This window comes from Falco punctatus (genome assembly GCF_963210335.1).
Source record: "Falco punctatus genome assembly, chromosome: 5".
Lineage (NCBI taxonomy): Eukaryota > Metazoa > Chordata > Aves > Falconiformes > Falconidae > Falco > Falco punctatus.
The window spans coordinates 48,112,197-48,131,070 of NC_137584.1; the positions used below are offsets into that span (position 1 = coordinate 48,112,197).

The following is an 18,874-nucleotide window of genomic DNA, read 5'->3' on the forward strand; positions in this document are numbered from 1 at the left end:
CCATTTCCTGCTTTAATTGATAGAGTGTGAAGCTTTCATACAAATAATTTGGAAAAGATTATTTTGTATCTCTGACATTAAGTACATGGTACAGGCCAGGAACAACATGTTGCGGATGGATTTCTTGAAAAGGACTCCTGCAGTGATGCTTTTTCAGAGATGTGACAAATGCTAAACTCAGTGATATTATAAAACCCAGAGGCTGTGGCAGAGGAGTATCTATGCAATCTATGTTTTAATGTGACTTTGCAAGAAGGAGGAAGATGTTAACAGAGAGAGATCATTAGGCTGCAGAACTTGTGGGCTACGCTTCCAATTTTCCCCCGGCTTTCTATCAAACGTCCTCTTATTTAGTGTTTGTCTTGTATTGTCCTGTGTTATGTTTTGGGAAATAAAATGCCAGGTTTGTACTGTAATCACTGGGTTAGAGTTGCAGTCCTTCAAATGTGCATCTTTCTTTCTGAGGCTGTGCTAAAGCTTTGGCTTGTCACTTTCCTTTTCTGAATTTCTGAAGGGAGGGAATACAAAGGTTAAACAGAAATGGCAAGTACAGTAATGAAAGCTTTATTTAACATGCTATACCACAGCTCTGCAAATATTGAGTCCTGATACTATTTGCAAGCATAAACAATTTGTTTTCCTTATAGCAGCTGGTATTTTTGATGTGTAGAGTGGTTGTTTGCAGTGGGGATAAAATGGGGTAGAAAATGTTGAGGAAGGGAAATACTATTATAATGCTATAATACAATAAAAAGGCAGTATGAGTGCCAACACCTGTGTTGTTTTAATAATTATATGTATTCTGCTAGTATCAGCTACTATACTTCAGACATTTTATGACAGGAAGAGCCCTGTCTTAAAATTTGAAAAGAAAGGAAAACAGCCTAAGTTTGATCAAAAGATATGTACAGGAACCAATTTCTCTACCTGTCACCCCCAGCACTCCAGAAATGTGGTATAAAGTGTAAAGCCGAAGGGGATCAGCAGTATCGGACTTGTGGCTGCCCTCCTGCTGCAGCCTGTGCCTTCTGCAGTAATGCCGACGACGTGCCCGCAGCAAAGCATGGCACTCAGCACGCATGGTTTTTCCTAGCTTTGGAGCCTGTTTTGTGGTGGCTAATTAAAAAAACACCCACTTTATTATTCATGTTCTTAATTGTTCTTCTTCCCCACCGCCCCCCTGCTGTTGCTCTGCTTAAGAAATCTGCTTAGATTAAGCAGTCTGTGCCAAGTGAAATCATTCAATTATTGGTGCTTTTTGGTCTTCCCTTTGAATAAACAGAGCCTTCCTGACGGCAGGGCAGTTCCTCAGGAATTCCTTTATGGTGAATTAGGCAGGGCAGTGATGAATAACTGGGGGCAAAGGACACTCTGAGCAGCGAACCAAATTGATTACCAAAGTCCTCAGCTAACTTCTTTAGGGCAATTTTGGATGGGCCTGGTGTCCTTTAAGGCATAGGTGGGGCCTGATCACACCCCAGGGGCCTACTCTTGTTAGTGTGTTCTGCTGCACCGTCTGCCATGCTGGCGCGCCGCTTTAGAGGACTAGAGCTGTGCAATGGATTAAGGGTTTGCATGAAAGACCAGGAGACGGTGGCTTCGCACAGTCATGCTGATGGACCCCTGGTGCATGTGGGGTGGTGGTGACAGGGCTTAGGTGCATGGGGTACCCTGTGTCACGGGCCATCTGCCTCTTCACCCTCTGCTCCCCTGTGAGCGTGCCCCTGCTGGGCAGCCAGCCCTGCTGCTGGTTTGCCCTGGTGGCCTTCCCTCTTGGCATGTCCCAGATGGCTCCAGCAGGCACGGGCTTTGCTGCATGGCCGTTCCCCATCCAGGTTCTCAAGAGGTCCAGGAGCTGCAGGGCCCAACCTGCCGATGCCCCCCCTCGCTCCCAGCACAGAGCATGCACCTACCAGGGGAATGCAGCAATGCGATTTCACCATCCTGCCGTGCTTTGGGGAGAGGTTAAAGCATCTGTCAATAAGCCTCAAAAGACCCTTTACCAGTACTTTCTTCTACAGCAAACTGTGATCTGCCATATCTTGTTACAGGAGAGCACAAAGCATCATGGCATGGGGCTGGTTTTAAGCGCACTTGATTTGGTGGCAGTCTGATGTGCTCCCTACCATCTTGAGAGACTTGTCATTCCCAGAAGTCCCTTCTTTTGTCTTTTTTCTTTAGCTTCAGTAGCCAGAATTAGTTATTACTGTACCAGCAGAGCATCAAGCTAATCTGTAGGAGTGTGGAGCGTGATCCCTCTGTTGCATCCTGGACAAAACTAACATGATGTCTGATTGCCATCTTGGAAGGCTAAGGTGAATCGAAGGTTGTTTGTTACATGCATTTTTTCTCTTCCATTGTCCTTTTATCTCTTCTGAAGATTCATTTAAAATAATGACCTGTTGTTACCCATCTGGTTAGGTTTGAAGAGGCCCTGGGTTTCATATGGAGTGCTGCTCCCTGGTGAACACGTTTGGGATGTGATTGAAAATAGAGTGAGAAAATGGGATGTGGGACTAGGGATGAGAGCAGGAGGGAGCGATGAGTTCAGCTGTTCGTGTTTGCCCTGCCAGCTCACTGTGCTGTTAAGAAGCTACTTCAGCACCGTCTGTTATTTTCAGAGTCAGGCTGATGATGAAATGTGCTGCTTCTCATGGAAACTATACAGACTTACTGTGAAATAAGCTTTGAAATGGATCTAGGAGCATCCCCACTGTTGATTTGCAAAGAGCATGGACTTGGATAGGTAAGTCATGGTTCCTGCGCTACTACAGCAGAGCAGCACTGGAAGTGGCAGCGGCCAGGCTGGGGGGTTTCCAGGCAGTGCTGTAGCAGCCCCCGGGCACTTGTTCCTTACCTTGTCACTGAAAGAAGAAAATTCAAAGTGTGCCAAGCTTTGAGGGTAACTTGAGCTCACAGGCTTTAATCAGATCTGCACCCGAGGTGCCTATATAGCACAGAAATTCAGTGCCTGCTGCGGAATCATTTTGATATCTGATTTTTTTTAAAAAAGGTTTTATTTTTTATTTTAAACAAAGTGTTCCAGGGGGAAGTGGGAGGAGCAGCAGATGGAAGATACACAGGACAGCAGTTAAAAGTTCCTCTATTCCTAAACTCACTGGTGGTGGACTGGCATGCACTGTTTAGATTTACTCTTAATTTCCAGTTTCTTGCAAGCAGTTGCTACTTCCAGTGGCAAGTCTCAAGATATCAGCAGATTTTTGAAAGAGTAACTTTTTTGTTGGAGGAAAGAGGAAGGGGAAGCATTGCGGGAAGCTATATTTCATTATCTTAGATATACAGAACGGAAGTGAGTTTTGGCACTGGCCTCTCCCTGCTTCTGGGATTAAGTTCTCATGCTCTGTAAAAATATATCCTGGGGCAATATGCTTCCCTCCAGTAAATATGTAACTCACTGCATCCTCATCAGAATTAAACAAGGAACTACCCTGCTACAGATGGCACATGATTCCCTTGGAATCTGTGCTTCTTGTTCATTCAAATTGAGCAGAAATGGTAGACGATGTGTGGAGAGATTGGGAAAGGAGCAAGGCTGGGTGGGAAACAAAGTTCATAGACTCTCCAGGTCCTTTTTTTTTTTTTCTTGTCATTGCCTTATGCAGAAAGTTCGTCTGATGTAGATTCACAGGTTGCCTGGTACAGAGGTCACACATGGAAGAGTTTGTCACATGCTAAATTTTGTGTTCAGTTTCTTTACTTCTTAGTGCTATTTGTTGGAGAAGCTTATAGAAGGAGCATGGGAAGCTTGGCTGGGCTCTGGCCAAGGAATTGCAGCTGGTCTCCTAATTACAAAAAGAGAAAATGATATACAGGCCTGTGGGGATCTGTCAGACATAGATTTATTGGGCAGGATGGAGAGGGACTTAAAGCTATCACCTCCTCTCAGTCACCCCCTCCCCATATAGTGCACGTGCACTGAGTTTCATGATACTTTTGCAGCCATGCAAAAGTCATCATCTGGAGCACCCTTATCATCCCTTTTCCCTGGTTCCTGCCCAGCTTGCAGCTCCTCCAAGTTCCAGTTAATGGCTGTGTAGTGGGGGAAATGACATGTAAAATAATTTTATCCATATCAAAATAAGGGCTTCTGCAGTTTAGGACTGCTGGGTGATAATCCCACCACCTTTGCTGTCTCCTGTGCCTCCTCAGACATCAGTAAGGAAAAACATGTCAAGATTGCCACTGATGAAAACAAGGGAAGAATCCATGTGTGCTGGCTGCTGCAGCACTAGCTAGTTGGAATAGTTAAAAAAGGAATTAAAACAAGATTTTTCAAACGTGAAATTTATTCATTTATACTGGTTTCTCTAAAGCTTGGGTCCCCAAGTTCTTGGGATTGGTGCCTGAGGAGGATAAGGAAGAAGGACCAGCTTATATTGGGAGCCTCTGCACTCTTCTCTTGAAAGTCTTTCATGTAACTTCTCTCATGATTTTTGGTGATGGGAAAAGTCAAATGGGACCTTACAAGGAAAGTGGGCAAAAACCCGCTTGCCATTTGTTTGTGCAGTTCCAAGCTTTAGCTAATGTCCCTTGGACTTTTTGCTGTCTTTGCACTGCCTGTACTGCCCAGCCCTCTCGCACGGACTGCAGGCAGAAATGTGCAGCAAGGGCACAAGTTTTGTACCATTTATCTAATACTCTTGTGACTCTGGGAACACAGTTTACCCCAGGCTAATCTGAAGAAAATTCACAGCTGGGAGTGAAATCCGGGCTCTGCAGTAAGTGACCTCATGCTAATTTTGGTCTAGCTGGGATTTTACCTTCAGGAATATGCGCGAAAATTCATCAGAAAAGAAGTGCTTTTCAAAGTGAGTAAGCATCAGTTAAGCCTTAAGCACAGTTTCAGGGTACAGGATCTCAGTAGGATAAAGATGTGTTAAAAGTTAAACCTGTGCTTAAAATGCTTTTCTGAGGTTTTTCAGAATTGGAAACCATAGCGCTCCAGTTCTCTACTTTGGCTGCTGTATTCTGGAATGTATGCACCCCCCTAATGTATGTTTTTTCAAAGCCAGAGGTACTGTTGCATATTATGTCATTCTTCATTTCATGACACTCTTGATGCTAACCAGGACAGGAAGCTGGCTGAGATCAAGATATATGCCTTTATATATATATATATAGACACATATATATATATAGTTTTTATATATATATTATTTATTTATTTATTTATTGTCTCTTCTTCTTGCTCTCTGGAAGAAAAAAGCATTAAAACAAAAAAGAAAGAACAGACTTTGAAATCTAAGTAGATAAATGCTTCCCTTTTGAGAGAAACCATGCACATTTTCTCTAGTCTTCCATACAATGTAACTCTTAAAAACACATGCAAAAAAAGAATTAAAAAAGTAGAAGTAGTGTTAAAATTTGTTTTATAGCTACTCTTTCCTTTTTGACCTTGCTGCTTGACTGTGATTACAGGAGAAGCTGATCAAGAGATCTCAAGAGTTGCAGCTTCCTGGGATTGTCTGTCAGAGGAATGAAGAGCAAAAGAATAACTTTCCGTCATGAAGTATGTGCCAGTATATTTTAAAGTGTCCTTAAAAGACTTTTCTTTGGACATAAATTGAGTGGATTCAAGGACCCAAGAGGCCAGACCAAGAAACAGATATCAGTCCTTAAGCTATTTTTTTTTTTAAATGAAAGTCAGCAGTTGATCTCAGTAACATTTCCTGTGTAAAATACTGGCATGCCTTTTGGGTGCTGGTTTGCTGTTGGGGTTGTTTACATTAGGAAGCAGAGTGCCCTAAAGAACCAAGCATTTATTTGAGGAAGCATTGTTCCTTTATGGTGAATATATAAAGTCTCCCCTTCAGCAAACAGCTGGAATCTAGCAGCGGGAAGCAGTAGGATTGATCTTCTGCTTTTCCTTAATGTCCCAGCCCTCTTTTCAGCTATCACTTTACTGAGGCAGCACTGTCTTGATTTATCTCAGGGCCAGGACAAAAACGTTTCCCTCGACGACCTTGAATTTCTTCAGCGTCCTCCATCTGCTGGTTTGGTGTTTGGGGCTAGATGTGATTGTCTTCCCAGCAAAAGCAGAGCCTGGCTGCTGACTGGCCTTGCTTATAGTCTCTGTTTGCAGTCTTTGTAGCTCAAATGCTTTGCTCCAAAAGCTGTACAGGGATGAAAGGCAGCTATTATGTTCAGTCATTTTGGTTAATATTTACTTGGAATAACAACATTTTTATTTCCTTCGACACCAGTGTGATCACTGTCATGTAAATGCTGGTGTACATGCTTCACTGTAAGTGAAATTGGTGCCTAGGGTATCAAGATGGTGCCCTTTAACGTTCTTTTCTCTGCTGCTGGGGTATCTTATCTGTAAATTAGTAGTTAGCTGCCTACTGAAAATGTTTGTTTTAGTCTAGAAAGTGACTCATGTCCTGTTGAATTGCAAGTAGCAGCACCACGAATTCATCACTTCCCTGGCTGTATGGATGGGCATAAAGAGACTGTACCCTGCCCCTGGGGGGTTGTGCGCGACCTTTCCTCCTCTTCTCAAAATCGATTTATTCTGTTCTGGAAAAATGACAACAGTAAGTGTTAGTCTTCTTTTCAGGTGGATGTAAGATGCATCAAAGTTAAGTGATGTTGCATCTAACTGCTCTCTGAGGGGAACAGCCTTGGAAAAGGAGGGTTTTGGGGTCACCTCCTCATACAGTGCCTGTGCAAAGAGACCCCTGAGCGAGTGCAGCTATTGTACAAGCATGAAACAGTAAATGGCATTTCGTCTGATTCTTATTATGCAGTTGCATTACCTTCATGTGTGGCCTGGGGAGGGAAGTGGGAAGGAAGGGCAGAGCGAACCAATCCACTTACCTCCCTGGTGGTAAACCAGAGTTTTAAATGTGAACTGAATGGGAGTAGGAGAAAACCAGACTGGTGTCTGGTGTCTCTGACTGCAGGCATTTGCCACGTTCAGATACTGTATGTGTGCAGAAACTGGGCTTCATCAGCGTGGGAGGGTTTGGAGGGACTTACGCTGCCATGCCAAGGGTCACCTGTGTATGGTAGTAGTGACTGTGTTACATTTATTTTGTACTGAGTACCAGTTGTCTTCCTAGAGCTGGGTTGTTTTGCCTTGGTTATTTACCATGACAAGTTTTGTTTTACAGCTGAGAAGCTGTCATCATACTTACTTAATCTTTTTGCATATCAGTAAGTCATATTACACCAAATTGTTCTTTAGATATCTGCATGATTGTACCTTATTTTAGCAAATTCTTAATTTGGCACTTTCCTGTGTACATTTACACATGACATTTTCATAGCTTGTTAATCTTTAGTTGTGTCAAGTTCTATTTTTTGGAAAATTGAGTTAATGTGATGACTGCAAGAGGAGAATGGAGAAAGCTTATGAAAATACGCAGTTATTTAACTGAACTGACAAAAGTTAGTTCAAAAGACCCATGGAAGCGCAGCTCTGCTGCCCTCCTTCCCAGCCCCTTCCATGCCACCTGGGTGGAAGGCTGCCGGTGGGGAGAGAAGCTAGAAATCAGCAGACCCCTAACATTCCTGTACACCTGTCCATAGCTGCTGAATATGTCCTGGCCTCCAGCTTATTAAAAGAGCATAAGTATGGAGACAACTAAATGATACCTGGAAGCCATGTCATGTTGGCCAAGGAGGAATTTATTGCAGAAGAAAAGGAGCAAGTAGGACAGCAGTGAGTCTTTGAGGACAGAGTTGAGGAAAAATATTAAAATTTGCCAGGTGGGAGATGTTTTGTAAAGTAGATTAAAAGGAGGCATGCTACAAGGTCTGAACACCGGTGTTGTGTGTTCTTTTTTTTTTTTAACCTAATCTTGGCAAAATCAATTGTCTTAAGTGCTCTAGACTACACACATACACCCCCACCCCACCCCCTGCTACAGATGTTTGGTGAAAACTTTATGAACACTAAGCAGTCTGTGAACTTAGTCCAGGTTTTGAAAACAGTTTTATGGACTGATTAATGACCTGTGTTACTGTAGGTGCGGGTTTCCTCTTCTGTCTGCTGGTGGTATAACTAAAACTTCCACAGATGTGGCTTTTGAGAAAAAAAGAAACACAACAAAATGCCACAGCCCAAACCCAAACCCCAGGGATGCACTCTCTTAAAGCACAGTTTCAGATGAGAAAGCGAAATGGAGAGCTTCCCTCGCAAAAGCTGAAGAAGGAAGAATATGTATGTTTCATAGTCATAATGACTTGCAGCTCTTAAGAACTATTTGTTTTGAGTACTTAAAGCAGGGAAAAAGAGAGTAGGTGCCACCCACTGAACCAGCAGAGGAAGGAGAGCTGTGCTAGTTATAGTATCTCTTGGTTAGGCAAATAGGATTATCTATGGTGGATTAAGATGATCAGATCTGAATTTTACTTTAATATAAGTAGGAGCCCAGACCATATGTCTCTGGGGAACCCCATCTGGTTTCAGGCATTTTTAGTGAGAAAATGAGACAATTTTGATACTTTTGTCATCTGTTGTGGGTTTTTTTGGGGTGAGAAGGGAGTTGCCACAGTTTCAATTTGTTCAGTTCATTAAGTTCCTGCTGGATTAATACTCTGCAAGTTAAATGTTCTGGTTTTGTTTTCCCATTTGTCAGCTTTACACTGTGTTTTTTAAAGGGACAGAGACAGCTTGAAAACTGAATCCTCTAGCAAAAAAAAAAAAGAGATCTTAATGTCCATCGTTTCATATAGCCTTCATTGTCTTCAGAAAAATACAGTGTGACCATTTTTTTAGAAGGAAGTAGATTTTTTTTCTCCTAGTGTTTCCTAACTGACTTACGTAAGTCACACAACTCTTCCACGTGCTCTTGAAAAGTGTTGAAAAGTTCCTTAATGTTCCAGGGTGCTCACGGGATCCACCTTCAGCTAGTGATACAGAGGAGGCAGAGAAATGGATGAAACTCTATGAAACAGATGAATTAAACACAGTGGGACAGCCTGTTTGTCCTTTTCTGCAGCATTTCTTTCTTCTATTGCTTCAGAATAATTGTAGTGATTTCATTGGAGTTACTCCTCAGGCAGAGATACCAGTCAGGCGTCATTATGGTGGTCTTTGTCATGCAGGTGAACTTGTAGGTGTTATCAACCAAACTGCTTTAAAATACCACAAAAGTGTCTCTTTCTTTTATTATTATTATTTAAAAGTAAAACCTAATATCCATTTAAAAGAAAAATCTTACATATTGCCTCATGGTTTAGACTCAGCTGAATATGAATCCATAAGGTTTTGCACTTAGTTTTGCTGGGAAGAGGTCTTTTTGCTACCTTAACCCCTAGTTCTGCTGTTAACCTGGAGCCTGCGGGATAAGTTTATTGTTTCATCTGTCACCTCATTTGGATCCTAAATGGCTATGTCACCTCATAGAGTACAAAATAACAATAGAAAAAAAATAAAATAATAATACTGAGCAGAACTTGTATTACAAGGGAAAGTGAAAGGAACTGGTGCTTCTGGTCCCCAGGGAGGGGAGAGGAAAAAGCAATACAATGGCTGAGCAGTACAAGCCAAGCGCAGGAAGAAGGTTGCTGTTTATGGGCTTCCTAGGAGTACCTACATAAAGCTCAGTGTAGTATGAGAAATGCAATAATACAGAAAGAAAGGAGAAATCGATAGTTCTAAATATAAATTTGTGCATAACAGAATTGCTGCACAATGCTTTTGTCTAAGGGAGTTGTATTTCCTGGTTTAGTAAATGGTACTTTTGGGGTCACCAGAAATTCTGTTTCCCAGATTAACAACACAATATTATTTTCTTAGTCCATGTTGTACACTTGCCAGAAATGCCATCTCCTCTGAGTCTATGTTCTGAACTCAGGTGTTTGTTTAACCCAGCTTCCAGTATTTTGGAAAGACTGCTCTCCCTGCTGCTCATACTTGAGACAACCTTGGTTATAAGTGTTTCTTATTTTCCCAACCAGTAAGAGTAAAGGACAGAAGACAAGACCAGGTCTGCTGTTTTCACCCCATTCTTGAAAAAAAACCCCAACCATTGAAACAGGGAACATCTCTCAAGAACCTTCTGTCTTGTACATTCATTTATGCTGGTACAAAGCAGGAGAAAAGTGCTACATATTGTGGTGGGTCAAATTTGATGCCCAGCATGCACTTGGAGAATAAGTCTTCTGTAGGGACTACTTTTGAAGGGACCTAGATGTTCTTCAGAAGATTCAGGTTTTATTTCTAATCCTGCCTTTAGGAAATGTGCATGCATCTATTTGTGTTTATTCATAACTTCTTGTATTTAAGAGTTAAGGAGAGAAAGACTTTTTACCTGTTATTGCCAAATAATGTGCTTCATACAAATAGGGCAACTGCTTTCTTTCACCATCTATAATGACCAGGTATCCACCACAGAAACCTGTAGAAAGCAGGCATGAAAAAGGGCACCAAATATAGGTGAGCCCGTGAGCTACATTTACTAGCTTTGGTTTGTAATGATGCTTCTGTCCAAGGGAGAAGGGGCTTTGGCCTTGTGGGGAGCTTGGCAGCACAGCTGTTAGCCAGAAGACTCTAGTCAGACTCCTGCCAAGGTGCTGGCCAACATCTCCGTGTTCCCATCAGCCTGTGGGTGGCAAATGGTGATAGGCATTTGGCTTAAGGGCTTCTCAGCTTCTGCTGCCAGGAAGCGTGAAGATTTTCTGTTCCTTCTCTTGACTAAACATCGCAGAAACACTGGCAGCCATAGGTGGAGCTTTGACAAATGTCTGATCCTCTTCCTTCTCTTGCATGTTTCTGTCAGTACTTCTGAATCCTACTTCTGCTGCAGTAACAGTTTTCTTAAGCAATAGTGGCAAAAAACACCCGACTGAACCCCAAAACACACCAAACAAGCAGTCCTCCTGCTCCTCTGTCCCTGAACTCTGGTAAGGCCATACCTGGAGTGCTGGAGTCCACTTTTGGACTACCCAGTACAAAAGATAGATAGATGTACTGGACAGAGTCCAGTGAAGGGCTACAAGAATGATTAAGGAACTGGAACACCTCTCCTGTGAGGAAAGGTTGAGAGAGCTGGGGCTGTTCAGCCTGGAGAAGAGAGGCTCGGCACGATCTCATCAATGTGTATAAATACCTGAAGGGAGGGTGCAAAGATGATCGAGCTAGGCTGTTATCGGTAGTGCCCAGTGACAGGACCAGAGGCAGTGGACAAAACCTGAAACACAGGAGGTTCCTTCTGATCATCAGGAAACACTTTTCTTTGCTGTGAGGCATGACCCTTGGTTAGTTAACCATTCTCACTTACTAGTAATAGAATTGCTCATAGTTTACATTATTTATTTCTATGTACTTTGACAAAGTAAGGAGGAACAAACTCAAAAATGTTTGCAGTCTGTGCAGGGGTCACTGCGGAGGTTTCCTTTTGGTTCATGTTGAGGTGTTAGCTTGGATGCTCTAACAGCTACAAACTGTGTATCTGGAATTAATCTGGTTTATTAAAAGCAATGTACTGTTGCCACACTATTGGTGTAGTTTCACTCAGTTCTTCAGATGCTGGTGGGCCTAACAGGTGTCCTTGCTGGAGAGGACTTGCTGCTGGTCAGGGAGATTGAGCACTGACAGTTTATCTTAACCTTGCGAATACAGACTACCTCACTGAAAATGAGGTGCTCTGCATGTGTGTCTCTGTGTGTATGCGTTCATGTATTGATTTAATATTTATCAACCTTAGTAGTTTGTTGTTGAAAAGTGGTAAGTCACCAGAACATGTTGCAGATTTTCACATGGACTTTGTTTTTTCCAAAATTTCAAATCTTGAGAGAAGCATTTTACTAAAGACACACTTTTTGAAAAGCTTCAAGCACCTTTAATTACTTAAAGTAGCAATTTGTCCAAATTACAATATTACACTGGAACCACTTCAAAAACATAAGAGCTGAAATGCAAGCTAGACTGTGGATGTGATTTATTCCAGACAGAATTAAGTGAAGCCTTCACATCCAGACATTCCTAGTTTTTGAATATTGTTCAAAATCTAGGCCCAGACATGAATCTTGCATTGGAAGGTTGACCGATTTATACATATATCACTGGGGGTTATTTAACAAGGTTTGACTGGACCTGAAAGGCAATGACTGTGAATAGAGAGAAGTTAAGGATTTTCTGGAGATGGCCCTGAGTTCACCTTGCATTTCACAAATACAGCCTGCAAGAAGAGGCTGCAGACTGGCTTATACATGCAAAACCAATGCCAGCATTGTAAACGCAGCGCGTAGCAAGTGTGTTGGGTGAGCAGAGTGTTTCTTTTCTGTATTTAGCATAGTTAAACAAGACTATGGTTTGCTTGATGTAAAGGTAGCCTTTTCTTGATTTTAATATTTATTTTTTATTTTATTATCTCAAATTTGCAGATAAATAAAGATATAATAATCTGAATTTAACCCAAGACAAAGGATATGTTTTAATATGTTTGCTCATTGCACCTTGCCAGCCCAGCATAAAGTCAAGAATACAGTACCTAAAGTTAGGCATATTTTTAAGGACCATACTGAAATGAAAAACAGATCTGTGTGACTTCATCCTCTGGGTACTTTCACTGCTTTCGACCTGATCTGAAGCCCACAGAAGTCAGTGGGAGCCTTTTTATTTATCTGCAGTTGGCTTGGATTGGGCTCTATCTTAGTAATGCCGTTATGTCAGCAATAATATTTCAGGAAGCTGTGAAAGGCAGCTTGATAAGGTGGGAGAGAGCAGGCAGGACTCAGAAATCACTGTGTCAGACTAGGCTGTTCATGCAGGCTTAACCATTGTTCAGAAAGCATAGAGCGCTTTGGAAAAACAGATCTGCTTCTGCAAATTGCTTGGGGATACTGAAGTCAAAGAGCATCCAAACATTGCTTTGTGAGTGGCCTTTACTGCACACTGAGTTAATGTTTCTTTATATATGGAAAAATGCTATAGAATTCTCTTCTGGGCCTCATGGAAAAAGTAAACCAACAGGTACGTTAATTGTAACCCCCTTCTCAGATGCCAGGAAAGAGTCCTTGAGGCTGCCATACTCTGACAAGATATTCTGCTGAGGTCAAGAACATGGGGTTTTTTTCCCCTGATCTGAGCTTTCCACCTCAGGCAAGAACAAAGGAACTCAAATCGGTTGGGAGAAAATAGGAAACAAAAAATACCGACGCTCCGCTTGTTACTTCACATGAAACTGGGATACATGTGGGGAAAGGCTTGCGCCTTTCCTGCAGTCTTCACGGTTGCAGGGAAGGGCCCCTTGCCTCTCTGCCTGGGAGATGGATGGAGGCAGGTGACGGTGCCGGGCTGGCTCTGCTCTGGGGGCAGTGCAGCACGCTGCGGGGGGCGCAGGTGGGGCTGGGCTGGGGCCGGGGTATGCAGAACTTCACAATGACCCAGACGTTATGAACTTCTGCACATTGGGGTATTAAGGATTACATCCTTAAGTGGCTTAGCTTTGAAGGCAGTATGGGCAAAGAGGACCTCGGAAACCCCTGGCTCCTGGTTCGCTTTTGTTCCTGAGCTGGGAATTAGGCCTGGCTCTACTGCCCTCCACGCGGCTCAGACTGGAAGTGGGAAAGGATGCCCTGTACACAGCAAGGGGAAGAGGAAATCCCTGACCACATGACTTTGTGCAGATGGTCTTAGGCTTCTTGCATAATCCTACGCTTTTGTTTGTTGGGAGGGACCCCACCTCTCCTTTGCCTGAGTGTAACCATGTGTAGGAGGCTCAGTAGGGGAATCTTGCTGATTTAATTATTCCTTATACATTGTTTGCCAGCATATGGGACAATTGAGCCCGTAATAATCAATCTTGCATGCTCTCAGACAGGAAAATGCTACGTATGATCTAAGCTGCATGCTGAAATGTGGTTATTGGAAATGAATTTTATGGCTGAATAGGCCGGCATCGTGTTGTCTCTTTGCTTTTTTGGGCTTTTAGTTATTTATTCACAATGTCATGCCGGCAAAATATTTTATGTCTTTCCATTTAGCTCAGTGACTTAATCTTCTGCTTCTGGAAATGTTTATACACAGATGACAAAATATAGATTCTCTATGTAAACTAGTGACTTACTTTTTGTTTATGTTAATTGAAAGGGTTATCTCTGTAGTATCTTTTTAAAGAATGGGAAAGGAATTTCCTAAATGCCTATTATATGCATTAAGGTAATTTATTTTTGCTATTTCTTATCCACATTTTTTCTGTTCCTAATCAACCACAATAGTACTAATTTTGGAGACTTCTCCTTCCATTTGTCCTTCCATCAAACTGGCAATTCCCTATAGATGTTGTTTTCCATATGGATAATCTACTAAATATTTACATGCCTTCCCTTATAGCCTTTGAATGCATTTGTAAATCTCTCTCTTCTCAGACATGGTCTGTGTTTTGGTAATTGCAGGCATTCGTAAGTACTACACTAACATTCCTCACAAAGTTTACATGAGGAACTTTGTTCAGGTGTTACGGTTTTGAAGGGATTCCAAATCTGAGAGGTCTCCTTAGGCTTTGAAGAAAACAAGACAGTCCTGTTGATTGTAAGACTGTTGCGTTTTTCCCATGTTCAGAAAAGTTGGGGTTGTGTGAGATAATTACTGCCGCAGAGCCTGTTTGATTACTGTTAAGATAAGTGACTGAGAAATAATCCATCATAAGTAAAGCTGCTGTTATTCTGTTTCCTTACTGGTAGTGTTCCCCTTCATTTCTACAGATATTAGAAGTGGAAGTATCTTTGAATGATCTGGCTCTTTGAGTGTCATTTGTCTGTAACCTCTTGTGCTGCTACATTAGTTTGTTTATACCTGTCATCTATCATATGGCAGATAAGGAGAAAAATGAATAAAGTTGTTTTGTCTCCCCCTCCCCATAACTTACTGTATGTTGTGATGTTTACTGTTGCTCACGTAATGTTCAGGCTTGAAACAGTGTGTTTCAAATTTCTCTTTAATGTAATTTACTTGTTTATGTCATTTGGTAGGTGCAGTGCTTATCAGCAACATATGTCCTCTTTGTTTAAACTGAGGTTTTTAAAAAATGTTGAGACGATATACTGATATACTGTGGTGTGTATCTTTGCAGAAGCCGGCACCCTCCGTCTTTCATTGTGTGGTGGGGATAATAGAAGCCTCTTGCCTACTTAACTCGTGATTAAAATGGGGCACATTGTGATGTTCTCCTCAATTAGCATGATCGGCTCCCAGGGAGCAAGGGAACCCTGGCTGTGGTGGTTCGCATTTTCCTCTTTAATGAATAGAAAGAGTCTTTTGAGAATTGCTAAATAATTCAGACCATTAGGAACCTGTCAACTTAAACAATGCTCCCTCTGACCAGAAAAATGGTTGTGAGCAGTTGGACACCCTGGCAGATGTTGAACTTGTTCTCATTGTTCGCTCTGCTTCAGGCAAATAGCTTTGCAGCCACTTAGAGGATTTGTGCATCGCTGTGTTCAGGCAGTGCTTGTGGATGTAATCAACACATGTTAGACAGGCTTCTTCTAGCTTTTATACCCCAGTATTTCTTCTAGTTAATTTAATGATATTGTAATAAGCTGCTAATATTGCCATTTACCACTTTTAGTAGGTTTGCCAGCTACCTATAATGAGAAACAACAATCAAGGCTTTTTTTTTTTTTTTAAAAAAAGGCAAACAAACAAATCCCCCCTCTCCCATTTGATGACTTTAATATTCCTTCTGTTACGTTAATTCTTTACTTTACATTTTGAAGGGCTTTTTTGCAAACAGAAGAATTAGAGGTATTGTCAAGCAGAATTTGCTGTATACTCCTATAAGCCCAGGATCTGAAACTTTAGGGGAAACATTCATGTCTTCCTATAAAATCCTATGCGTACGCAGGACTACCGTAGTTAAAATTCATTATGCAACAAGATCTATTTTACATGCCTTTTGGTACATGCTATTGAAGAAACACTGATTTGATACAATTTTCTTAGAAATTGTCATACTTATCCTTCTTGATCATATATTTATGTCTGCAGATTTTTCTAACTTAATTGATGAAGCAATGATCAGTATTATGATGAAAACTTATTCGATACATTTAGTTAGAAAACAACCCCTTAAAGCTTCCCATCCCCCGGCAACTGTTTGCGCTTCTGTCTTGAATGGGTGATAGCAAATAGTCAATCTTGCACAAACGATTAGCTGTTCTGTTGGATCAGTTAATGGAACAAGCTATGGTAGTAATGCAATGTGAAATAACATCTGTGCTTTATAAATATTTATGTTGTAAGATCTCCTAGTATATTCTTGTGACAAATGACTCCACCTTCAAATATTTTTACATGTTTAATAGATGTGCTTTTTTTAGTGGCATGTGTGAAGGCTTCAGGTCTCATTTTTTAACCTAATGCATTCAAAAAAACTTTACACTCATATTTTTGTGAGATTTGTCCAAGTTTTAGATTGTTGCTCCTGTGAAGTAACAGTCCTAAATTGAGAGCATTTTTACACCTATCTGTTGTAATAAAAGAACTGTTAATTATAGCTTAGAATATACAGTTACCTAGTTAACTAAAATAACCTGTTACTGTCCATTTGTCCGTTGTGTATTGAAAAAGTGTATCAAAATAAAATGTATCACTGAAGTAGAGCGCTTGTCAAACAAGATGCATCAGTTCTGCTCTAGTGATACAGAAAGTAGCAAATACTGCTGGAAGGGCTTCCTGTCTTGATCCTGTGATCAATGAATCAGTGTTTCTCACTTTTTGGGATTTTTTTTTTCTTTTGTTTTTTTTTTTTTTTTTTTTAAATAAAGCTTTTACTGTTATTTCTAAAGAAAAAAAGACTATTAAAAAGCATGAGCTTCTGAGGCCATGCAGGGCGAGCCTCTCTGTAGCAGTAGCTACCACTGCTTGTGGGGACCACGTTAGTCTCAGAGGTCGTCATGTGAGGGCATCATTGGTCTTCGATGTTGCAACAGTGACCCTGGCAAAACCACCCCCTGATTTTATTGCTGATCACAATGTTATACAGTGTGGGATACCCCTTTGGTCTGTTGGGGGTAGCTGTCCTGGCTGTGTCCCCTCCCAGCCTCTTGCCCACCCCAGCCAGCTCGCTGGCAGGGCAGAGAGAAGTGGAGAGAACATTGATGCTGTGCCAGCGCTGTTCTGCAACAGAGAAAACACTGGTGTGCTGTCAACACCGTTTTGGTCGCAAATCCTAAACGCAGCACCGTAGGGGCTGCTATGAAGAAAATTAACTCCATTCCAGCCAGACCGAGTGCGGGAGTAGTGATCGATCATTGCAGGCCAGGCTTCTCACATCCAGTGTGCTTAGTCATCTGAATTGAGGAGATGGGTTTGCTGCATAGTTCATCTCTTTTTCTCTCCTAATTGATTTCCTGTTTTCCAGTAATGCTTCTGCCACATGCCCTGCCATCATGTGATCATGCTTTATCTTTCTTCATTTAATTATACTGGAATTAATAAGACAGTAACCAGAGGCACTATATATTCTCTATAACTGACTTGAAAATAGATTGTAACCACAAATAGTAAGCCCATGTCTACAGCAGTGCTAAAGAACCATGCAACATAAAAATAAAGGAAAAATTTCATCTTGCTTTAAACATCAGGTGTGGTTTATTGAGTGCCTTAAATGTCAGTGTGTTCTCCCTGTTTGGACGCTGGGAAAACCCATTTGAGAGGCACACGAGGTGCATGTGAAGTGGCTGGACAGCAGCCCCTCTCCCCTGCTGGGCTGGGCAGGGCTCGCTGGCTCCACAGGGGTGTGGGGATAGGGAGCATCCTTTTGATCTCTTGTATTACAGCATTTCACAGGGAGAACAGGAGCTTCTGGCAGGTAGTAGCCACTTAAGACATTGGAAGTCTCTGTGATAGTTGAGAATATAAAATTGTGCTCATCTGCATAATTTTTAATTGTTTAACATTTATTCTGACCTATAGCCAGACCTGTTAGATTTGTGTTGATGCCGCTGTTCTGTAAGTGAAATGGCCTGCTGGGATCTGTGAGCTCTGGCGAGAAGGAACGTGCTAACACATGGGGTCCTGTTTATTCTTTTCCCAAACTCTTCTGAATCAGAATTAAATAATGAATGACCTCAATTATTTTTGTCCTTTTCCATCTGACAAACATTTGGAGATGAGACCAGGAAGCCGAGTGCATGAGCACTGGTTTGCAGAATTGAGAAGTTCTCAGGAATTGATTTGACTTCTAGAGGAATTTCATATGGTGTAAGGTTTCCTGTCACTGCCGGCTGAATGGAAGATAGCTGCATCTCTTGTGCAGTTTCCTTCAAGGCCAAAGATACCAAGGATGGACCTTGAGTACAGTTTAATGAGAGTATTTCTCTAGCAGATGTTGTGTGATTCAGATGTTTTAGTTGTGAAATAAACAAGGCTTTGAAACTCATCTGTGTTTATTATCATGTTGACAATAACATGTAATTATTTTTTAGCAGCTTAGTTAAGCTTAGTGTAGAACAACTTCCCAGCTTTCTTGAGAGCTACATAGAGGTTTCTGATTTGAGGAACCCAATTTCCTACTTCAGACTTATTTAATTCCTACACATATTCTGTTTTGGAGAACATGCGAACTTGTTTGGGATTTCATGGGGAATCTCGGTACACATCTGCCAGTCTGTGGTTAAGCTGTGATCAGCAAGACACTGAAATCTCTCCATGCGTGCCCATCCAGTGCCTATGTGTTGAGTGTTGGCTGAGGCACCTTATGAACCAGGGATTTTCACACAGCTCAGCTGTACCACTGTCAGGGGAGACAGGCAGGAGAGGGCAAGAGGCAAAGTGGAAAACTGGCCTTTCAGAAACAGACTGGACTGTGTCTAGGAAAAAATATTTTATAGAGGTGGCATATGTTTAGAAAAGTGGGCTGACTTTAGGGAAGGAGATGTGTCATCATCTTAGCAC

General features: G+C 41.7%; 1 protein-coding gene across 5 annotated transcripts in view; it reads left to right on the forward strand.

Annotated features, from left to right (window-relative positions):
* TIAM2 (TIAM Rac1 associated GEF 2) overlaps window positions 1-18,874 on the forward strand; it is a 174,637-nt gene that overhangs the window by 53,250 nt on the left and 102,513 nt on the right. For 3 of the 5 annotated variants that reach the window (XM_080389784.1, XM_080389779.1, XM_080389783.1), the window contains exon 3: window positions 5,440-5,530. The exons of the other annotated variants lie outside the window; for them this stretch is intronic. The gene's annotated coding sequence lies outside the window, so the exon portion shown is untranslated. The remainder of the gene's footprint in view (window positions 1-5,439; window positions 5,531-18,874) is intronic. 5 annotated transcript variants of the gene reach the window in all.